Genomic DNA, 10,617 nt, shown 5'->3' with positions numbered 1-10,617 from the left:
GCAGGGAGAGTAGGAGAGGAAGAAGCAGGCTCATAGCAGAGGAGCCTGATGTGGGGCTCGATCCCAGAACGCTGGGATCACTCCCTGAGCCGAAGGCAGACGCTTAACCGCTGTGCCACCCAGGCGCCCCTGTTATTTTCAGTTTTTATATCGTTTGTTTGTGCTCTAATCTTTATTATTTCCTTCCTTCTGCTGGTTTTAAGTTTTCTTTTTCCCTAGCATCTTTAGGTGTAAAGTTAGTTTGTTTATTTGAGGTTTTTCTTGCTCTTTGAGCTGGGTCTGTATTGCTATAAACTTCCCTCTTAGAACAACTTTTGCTGCATCCCAAAGGTTTTGCACTGTTGTGTTTTCATTTGCATTTGTTTCCATGTACTCTTCCATTTCTTCTATTTCCTGGTTGTTGCATTCATTGTTTAATAGCATGTTGTTTAACCTTCATGTATTTATGGTCTTTCCAGATTTTTTCTTGCGGTTGACTTCTAGTTTCATAGCATTTTGGTCAAAAGAAATGCATGGTGGGTCACCTGGCTGGCTCAGTCAGTGGAACATAGGACTCTTGATCTTGGGATTGTATGTTCAAGCCCCACATTAGTTGTAGAGATTACTTAACAATAAAATCTTCCCCAAAAAAGGGGGGCTGCATGGTATGACTTTAATCTTCTTGAATTTGTTGAGCCAGGTTTTGTAGGCTAATATGTAATCTATTCTGTAGAAGTTTGGACAGGCCTTCTCCTTCTTGACCTTTTTTGAGCATGGACTCCTCTGGCCATTTGTAGAAAGACTTCTTTTCAGAAATTGTTTGTAAATGCATAATGTAAGGTACAGAGCCTCACAAAGGAAATCAATTACATTAAAATAAAGTAATAAAGATAGCAAAAATTTTTAAAATCCTTCTGATAAATAGTATGTTTACTTCTTTATTAATTTATTAAAGCATTAGCCTTACTAAAGGTCTAATAACCACAGCTAGTTTCAGGTGGTAGTGAGTATAACTAAAATTTTGAGTTGTTTGTAATAACTGTGGCATGATACAACCTGTGGTTTCTCTTGGCAACCAATCCACAGGTGTTTCTAATCCTTCTCTTTGGTTGGCTCCATTCATCACGGAAGAAAAAGCTGTGATTCCTGTAAGGTCTGAGGGAAATAAATACTTTTTCCCATCCACATTAATTGACCCCTGAATGTTGTTTCAGACTGGGAGTCCGTAGAACCTAGGTAAAGAACTTCTGGAGGCCTACGTGGGCTCAAGTCATCCTTACTGTACTCTGGAGCATCCATTTGGTGGGAGGTAGAATGAGAAGGGCTCCAACTATTAGGACTGGAGTCAGACCAGCCCCCTTGGGGAGCAAGTTGGCATTCCTGGAAGAGTGCAATCAGCAGGTACAGTCATCTGACTGGAGACTATGCACCTGTAACATAGTCTATGGACAACCTGATGCAGCTACATATGGGTGGCTATTAACTGAGGTATGGCCTAGATTCAGAGTATGGGAAGAGGGACTACTGGCAGGCACAGGCAGAAGTAAAAAGATGAGGAATTGAATGTCCATTTTCCTCAGGAATGGTGAGCTCTATAATGTAGATTTCTTACCTGTCTTATATACTGCTGTTGCCACAGTGCCTGGGCAAAAAAAGGCATTAGGCAAATGTGTATTGAACAGAATATTAAGCTTTTCTATCTGAGCAAGATCTTTGAAATCATCCTATTCATTTATTTTCTTTTCAGGGTAAGTAAACCAGACCTCATTTGGTGCCCACAACCATGAACTTGGGAAGCAAAAGCCTAGAAGGAGGTTACGCTTCTATCTCCTGACTTTTTCTGCCACACATTATGGCCCTGACACATTTCTGTCATAAAAGCTAACTATATGTAGAGCTGAACAGGATGTGGGAATTTTGGCCCTGACACATTTGTCATAAAAGTTATCTACATGTGGAGCTGAACAGGATGTGGGAATTTCCAGTAGTCTGAGGACAGTGTTAAGAGCTGTTCCTGACTCAGGATGTGTGTACTGTAAGGGGAGAATTATCAAGTGAAACTGGGAGATGATGTAGGATTCAGACTGGGTTCTCTGGGCAGAAATGAACAAAGGTTTGGTCCCTGCCCACCATCTAAAGTGTCAGGGGTAGAAGGACATCCATGTTCAAAGAGACTGCATGATCCATTTCTGACCATTCAGAGATCTTTATATCCACAGATGTCTCCCTCCTGGGAGATGGGAAGCCAATATGATAGGCCATAGGCATAGAAGGATCCCTGGAACCTGAAACATTTTCCATACCACTAGCCAGCCAGGGGTGGGCAGAGAGGCTCAAGATGGAGAATGAGGATCAAGATGGAGAACTCACACCTCTCCTGGAGTCCAGAGATGGGCTCCTCACTGGAACCTCTTATACTTGATTGCACTTACTATGATCAACATAGAACTGATGTGTATGATGACAATTAGAACTGGACGTAGGTGACAGGCTATGGTGGGAGTGCAATGAGTTAAGTTAGGGTGGGGAAACAGGCTATCATGAATGTGTCAGTGGCTGAGAAGGAGACTGTGTATGTGTATGCGAGAGTCACCTGCCATCTTCTGTATCTGGAAGGCCCTTTCTCCCTACACACTATCCTTTCTCACATACATAATTGTAATGGAAACGTGGTGGTTTAATTCTGAACTTAAATGTAATCAGCACATCCTGGTTCCAACAAGCTTTGGGGACTCCTGACACCAAATTGAAGTGTCATCCTAGTGAAAGTTTCACTTTCAGCACATTAGTATGAAAAACTCTGTAGACCATTAGTCTAGTGAAAAAAAAAATAATGTTTAAGTCTGAAAATCATCCTAAGGGCACTTGGGAAAATCTACTATATTAAGTAAAAACAGTTCCAACATTATTTGAACCAAGATCCATGCCTTGTCCCTATCCAAGCTCAGCAAGATGGAAATTACACTCCTGACTGGTACAGCCAAGAACACAGGGCTCCTTCTCACTCCTGCCTCTAGTAGGAGGTTTCTCTTCCTGGAAGAGACAGAAATCAGCACCAGAGCCATGGCTCAGATATTTTTCTCAGGGGGAGAAGAAGACCATAGAACAGAGAGTTCCAAATATCTCTCCAAATGAACTGACTTCATTTGCAACAGATTGTAAAAAATAGTCAAACCTATGAGTGCTCTAAAAACAGGGAAGGTTGTGGTGAAAGGCAGTTGGGAATCAACTGATGGATTCATTGATGATACAAGTTAAACTTTAGGCCAGTTAATTTGCTAGAGAGAAACAGGAAAACAGAGAGCCAAGAATCTTCCTGTTCCTCAGAACAAATTTCAAACACTAACTTTAAAATTTATTCCTTTAAAGGAGCCTGAATTTGGTTTCTTGGGGGGCAGAGGTTGAGGGGAGATGTTCTCAAATAATGAAGTTTCAGAATTTCCAAGGGCATACAATGATAAATAATGACCAAAACTAATAACATCCTAAGAGTAGGTACATGGGGACATGACTTAAGTAGATAAGAATGATGTTTAACTTACCTATCAGTTATTGAGAATTGAGTGCCCAACCATAGATCAATGAAAGAAAATATAGAGCCCATAAATAAACCCACATTTATACAGTCAATTAATCTTTGACAAAGGAGGAAAAAATATGCAATGGGAAAAAGATAGTCTCTTCAACAAATTGTGTTGGGAGACTAGACAGCTACATGCAAAAGAATGAAACTGGACCACTGACAAAAAATAAACTCAAAATGGATTAAGGACCTAAAATGTGAGACCTGAAACTACAAAAATCCTAGAAGAGAGCACAGGCAGTAATTTCTCTAAAATAGGATATAGCAATTTTTTTTCTAGATATGTCTCTTGAGGCAGAGGAAACAAAGGCAAAAAATAAACTATTGGAACTTCATCAAAATAAGCTTCTGCACAGAGAAAGAAACAATCAACAAAACTAAAAGGCAACCTACAAAATGGGAGAAAATATTTGCAAATGACATATCTAATAAAGGGTTAGTATCCAAAATGTATCAGGAATTTACACAACTCAACACCCAAAAACTAAATAATCCAATTAAAAATGGGCAGAAGACATGAATAGACATTTCTCCAAAGAAGACATCTGGATAGACAACAGACACATGAAAAGATGTTCAACATCACTCATCATCACAGAAATACAAATTAAAACTACAATAAAATACCACCTTGCAACTGTCAGAATGACTAAAATCAACAACATAAGAAACAAGCGTTGGCAATCACGTGGAGAAATAGGAACACTTGTGCACTGTTGCTGGGAGTGCCAACTTGTGCAGCCACTGTTTTCTACTTTTAATTCAAAAGTTAAAATACAACTTCTGAGAGTTTGGGAAGATGGCGGAGGAGTAGGGGACCCCTTTTTCAGCCGGTCTCCTGAGTCGAGCTGGATAGGTACCAGACCAGCCTGAACATCCACGGAATCAGCCTGAGCCACAGGAAGATATATCTGGATCTCTAAAAATGAACATCTCCAGTGCTGAGTATTGAGGTACGAAGCGGGGAGCCGTGAAACCGCGCACAGATATCAGAAGAAAAACAGAAAGGGAAGCAGTAGCCAACTGCACGGGGGAGCAGGCAAACTCTCAGACCGGCACCCGCGAGAGAACAGACTAGGACCATGAGCTGGGAGCGCACGCTACCAGACTTCTCATGGAGCTCCAGTGGGCTCACTGGAACCAGAGTAACACCAGGAGCTCCGGAAGCGCATGGGGGCGGCTTGAGGCTGGTGGCTGGCGGTGTTAGAAACACAAAGGACAGAGATGCACTGGCCCTAGAAGTGAGGGCTGAGACGCCGGGTGTGGGGTGCACATCCCGGGACGCTGCAGGGTTGAGCAGCACCAACAGTAACAGAGTTAAAGTGGCCAGATCATCAGAGAACAGCCCGCGATCCCCTCTGTTCTGTGACAGAGACTGAGATTCGGCCACTGCTGCTCTGTCTCTCAGAAGAGGCACAGCAAACCGCCAGGGAAAGCCACCAGAGAACAAAAGCCTGGAAAGACCGGCTCACAGGGTGCCCATTCCCATCCCCCCTCACAGGGGACAGGGAGACTCTACCCAAACAGGGTTGCCTGAGTATCGGCATGGCAGGCCCCTCCCCCAGAAGGCAGGCTGAAAAATCAAGAAGCCCACATCCCTAAGATCCCTATAAAACAAGGGAACACGGGCTGGGTCCCGGTCAATAATTTGGGCTCTGGACAACCCCGCAACCTCTCCTCATCAGAATGATGAGAAGGAGAAATCGCCCCCAGCAAAGAAAAGACAATGAGTCTGTGGCCTCTGCCAAGAACTAATGGATATGGATATAACCAAATTATCAGAATGGAATTCAGAGTAACAATGGTCAAGATGATGTGTAGACTTGAAAAAAGTATTAACAAAAATGTTAATGAGAATATAGAATCTCTAAGGCCTGAAATGACAGCGAATCTGGCAGAAATTAAAAATTCTATGAGCCAAATGCAGTCAAAACTAAAGGCTCTGAAGGCCAGGGTCACTGAGGCAGAAGAAAGTATTAGCGAATTGGAGCATGGGTTAGTAGAAGAAAAAGCGAAAATAGAATCTGGACTTAAAAAAAATCCACGCCCACGAATATAGGTTACGGGAGAGCACTGACTCAATGAAATGATTCAGTGTCAGAATCATCGGCATCCCCGAGGGGGTGGAGAAAAACAGAGGTCTAGAAGAGATATTTGAACAAATTGTAGCTGAAAACTTCCCTAATCTAGCAAGGGAAACAAACATCTGTGTCCAAGAGGCAGAGAGGACCCCTCCCAAGCTCAACAACGACAAACCTACGCCACATCACGTCATAGTGCATTTCGCAAATATTAGATCCAAGGATACAGTATTGAAAGCGGACAGGGCAAAGAAATCTCTCACGTACCAAGGTGAAGGTATGAGAATTATGTCAGTCCTGTCTACACGGACCTCCAATGAGAGAAAGGGGGGGCATTTTTAAAGCTCTTTCAGAGAAAAACATGCAGCCAAGGATCCTTTATCCAGCAAGGCTGTCATTCAGAATTGATGGAGAAATAAAGACATTCCAGAATCGGCTGTCATTGACCAATTTCGTAGTCATGAAACCAGCCCTACAGGAGATATTAAGGGGGTTCTATAAAGGTAAAAAGGCACAGAACAGAAAGTCACAACTGATACAAACAAACACTTTACTGGCAACATGGCATCATTAAAATCATATCTCTCAATACTCAGTCTCAATGTAAATGGCCTGAATGCTCCCATAAAACACCACAGGGTTAAAGATTAGATAAAAAGACATCACCCATCCATTTGCTGTCTACAAGAGATTCATTTTGAACCCAATGATACATTCAGACAGAAAGTAAAGGGATGGAATACCATCTTTCACACAAATGGACCTCAAAAGAAAGCTGGGGTAGCAATTCTTAGATAGATTGGATTTTGAACTAAAGACTATAGTTAGAGACACAGAAGGGCACTATATTATTCCTAAAGGATGTATCCAACAAGTGGAGATGACAATTATAAATATATATGCCCCCAGCAGGGGAGCAGCAAGATACACAAGCCAACTCTTAACCAGAATAAAGAGACATATAGATAAAAATACATTAATAGTAGGGGACCTCAACACCCCGCTATCAGAAATAGACAGAACACCCTGGCAAAAACTCAGTAAAGACACAAAGACTTTGATTGCCATACTCGACGAGTTGGACTTCATAGATATATATAGAACACTATACCCCAGAAACAAAGAATACTCATTCTATTCTAATGCCCATGGAACATTCTCAAGAATAGACCATGTTCTGGGAAACAAAACAGGGCTCAACCGATACCAAAAGACTGAAATTATCCCCTGCATATTCTGAGACCACAACGCTTTGAAATTGGAACTCAATCACAAGGAAAAATTTGGAAGAAACTCAAACACTTGGAGACTAAGAACCATCCTGCTCAGGAATGATTCGATAAACCAGGAAATCAAAAAATCAATTTAAACAATTTATGGAGACCAACGAGAATGAAAACACAACAGTCCAAAACCTTTGGGATACTGCAAAGGCAGTCCTAAAGGGGAAATACATAGCCATCCAAGCCTCACTCAAAAGAATAGAAAATACTAAAAAGCAGTTTTTATATGCTCACCTCAAGAAGCTGGAACAGCAACAGAGGAACAGACCTAATCCACGCGCGAGGAAGCAGATGACCAAGATTAGAGAAGAAATCAATGAATTAGAAAGAAGGAGTACAGTAGAGCACATCAACAGAACTAGAAGCTGCTTCTTTGAGAGAATTAATAAAATTGACAGACCTCTGGCAAGACTTATCCAAAAGAATAGAGAGAGGGCCCAGATTAATAAAATTATGAATGAAAAAGGAGAGATCACAACAAACACAAATGAAATTGGACGGATTATTAGAAACTTTTATCAACAGCTTTATGCCAATAAATTAAGCAATCTGGAAGAGATGGAGGCCTTCCTGGAAACCCATAAACTACCAACACTGAAACAGGAAGAAATTGATTTTTTAAACAGGCCAATTAATTATGAAGAGATTGAGTCAGTGATAAACAATCTTCCAAAAAATAAAACTCCAGGCCTGGACGGTTTTCCTGGGGAATTCTACCAAGCATTCAAAGAAGAAATAATACCTATTCTCCTAAAGCTATTTCAAAAAATAGAAACAGAAGGAAAGCTAACAAACTCATTCTATGAGGCCAATATTACCTTGATCCCAAACCAGACAAAGACCCCAACAAAAAGGAGAATTATAGACTGATTTCCCTAATGAATATGGACACCAAAATCCTGAATGAGATCCTGGCTAATAGAATCCAACAGTACATTAAATGAGTTATCCATCATGACCAAGTGGGATTCATCCCTGGGATGCAAGGGTGGCACAACATTTGCAAATCTCTCAGTGTCTTAGATTTTATCCAGAAACAAAAATTCAATAATCATATGATTCTCTCCATAGATGCAGAAAAAGCATTTGACAAAATACAGCATCCTTTCCTGATTAAAACCCTTCAGAGTGTAGGAATAGATGGTATATTTCTCAATATCATAAAAGCCATCTATGAAAAGCCTACAGCAAATATTATTCTCAACGGGGGAAAGCTGGAAGCCTTTCCCTTAAGATCAGGAACATGACAAGGATGCCCACTCTCACCACTATTATTCAACATAGTACTAGAAGTCCTTGCAACAGCAATCATACAAGAAAAAGGTATTAAAGGTATACAAATCGGCAAAGAAGTCAAACTGTCTCTCTTCGCAGATGACATGATACTCTATATCGAAAACCCAAAAGAAGCCACTCCCAAACTACTAGAACTTATAGAGCAATTCAGTAATATGGCAGGATACAAAATCAATGCTCAGAAATCAGTTGCATTTCTATACATGAATAATGAGACTGAAGAAAGAGAAATTAGGGAATCCATCCCATTTACAATAGCACCAAAAACCATATGTTACCTTGGAATTAACTTAACCAGAGATGTAAAGGATCTATATTCTAGAAACTATAAATCACTCTTGAAAGACATTGAGGAAGACACAAAAAGATGGAAAATATTCATGCTCATGGGCTGGAAGAATTAACATAGTTAAAATGTCCATGCTACCCAGAGCAATCTACACTTTCAATGCTATCCCGATCAAAATAACGATGACATTTTTCAAGGAACTGGAACAAATAGTCCTTAAATTTGTATGGAACCAGAAAAGGCCACGAATCACCAAGGAACTGTTGAAAAGGAAAAACAAAGCTGGGGGCATCACAATGCCGGATTTCGAGCTGTACTACAAAGCTGTGATCACAAAGAGAGCATGGTACTGGCACAAAAACAGACACATAGACCAATGGAACAGAATAGAGAACCCAGAAATGGACCCTCGGCTCTTTGGGCAACTAATCTTTGATAAAGCAGAAAAAAACATCCAATGGAAAAAGGACAGTGTCTTCAGTAAATGGTGCTGGGAAAATTGGACAGCTACATGCAAAAGAATGAAACTTGACCACTCTCTCACACCATACACAAACAGAAACTCCAAATGGCTGAAAGACCTCGATGTGAGACAGGAATCCATCAAAATCCTAGAGGAGAACAGAGGCAGCAACCTCTACGACATCAGCCACAGTAACCTTTTTCATGACACATCTCCAAAGGCAAGAGAAACAAAAGATAAAATGAACTTGTGGGACTTCATCAAGATAAAAACTTCTGCATACCCAAGGAAACAATCAAAAAAACTAAGAGGGAGCCCACAGAATGGGAGAATATATTTGCAAATGATGCTACAGATAAAAGACTGGCATCCAAGATCTACAAAGAACTTCTTAAACTCAATACACAAGAAACAAATAAACAAATTATAAAATGGGCAGAAGATATGAACAGTCACTTTTCCAATGAGGACATACAAATGGCCAACAGACACATTAAAAAATGTTCAAAATCATTAGCCATCAGGGAAATTCAAATCAAAACCACACTAAGATACCACCTTACGCCAGTTAGAATGGCAAAAATTAGCAAGGCAGGAAACAGCAATTGCTGGAGAGGATGTGGAGAAACGGGATCCCTCCTACATTGTTGGTGGGAATGCAGTTTGGTGCAGCCACTGTGGAAAACAGTGTGGAGGTCCCTTAAAAAGTTAAAAATTGAGCTACCCTATGACCCAGCCATTGCAATACTGGGTATTTACTGCAAAGATACAGATGTAATGAAGAGAAGGGCCATATGCACCCCAATGTTCATAGCAGCATTGTCCACAATAGCTAAATCATGGAAGGAACCAAGATGCCCTTCAACAGATGACTGGATTAAGAAGCTGCGGTCCATATATACAATGGAATATTACTCAGCTATCAGAAAGAATGAGTTCTCAACCTTTGTGGCAACATGGACGGCACTGGAGGAGATAATGCTAAGTGAAATAAGTCAAGCAGAGAAAGATAATTATCATATGATTTCTCTCATCTATGGAACACAATAACTAGGAAGATGGGTAGGGGAAGAAAGGGATAAAGAAGGGGGGGTAATCGAAGGGGGAATGACGCATGAGAGACTATGGACTCTGAGAAACAAACTGAGGGCTTCAGAGGGGAAGAGGGTGGGGGAATGGGATAGGCTTTTAATGGGTAGTAAGGAGGGCATGTATTGCATGGTGCACTGGGTGCTATACACAACTAATGAATCATCGAACTTTGCATCAGAAACCAGGGATGTACTGTATGGTGACTAACATAATATAATTAAAAAAACATTTAAAAAATTCTTATAAAAAATGAAAAATAAAAAAAATAAAGTACAACTTATATATATGGACCACAACTTCTTAATCCAATCATCTGTTGAAGGGCATCTCAGCTCCTTCCACGATTTAGCTATTGTGGACAATGCTGCTATGAACATTGAGGTGCATAAGGCCCTTCTCTTCACTACGTCTGTCTCTTTGGGGTAAATACCCAGTAGTGCAGTGGCTGAGTCATAGGATAGCTCAATTTTTAACTTTTTAAGGGACCTCCACAGTGTTTTCCAGAGTGGCTGTACCAACTTGCATTCCCACCAACAATGTAGGAGGGATCC

This window comes from Ursus maritimus, unplaced genomic scaffold, assembly GCF_017311325.1.
Source record: "Ursus maritimus isolate PB19 unplaced genomic scaffold, ASM1731132v1 scaffold_5, whole genome shotgun sequence".
Lineage (NCBI taxonomy): Eukaryota > Metazoa > Chordata > Mammalia > Carnivora > Ursidae > Ursus > Ursus maritimus.
The sequence above is the reverse complement of the archived record's forward strand: the minus strand, read 5'-3'. Positions refer to the sequence as shown.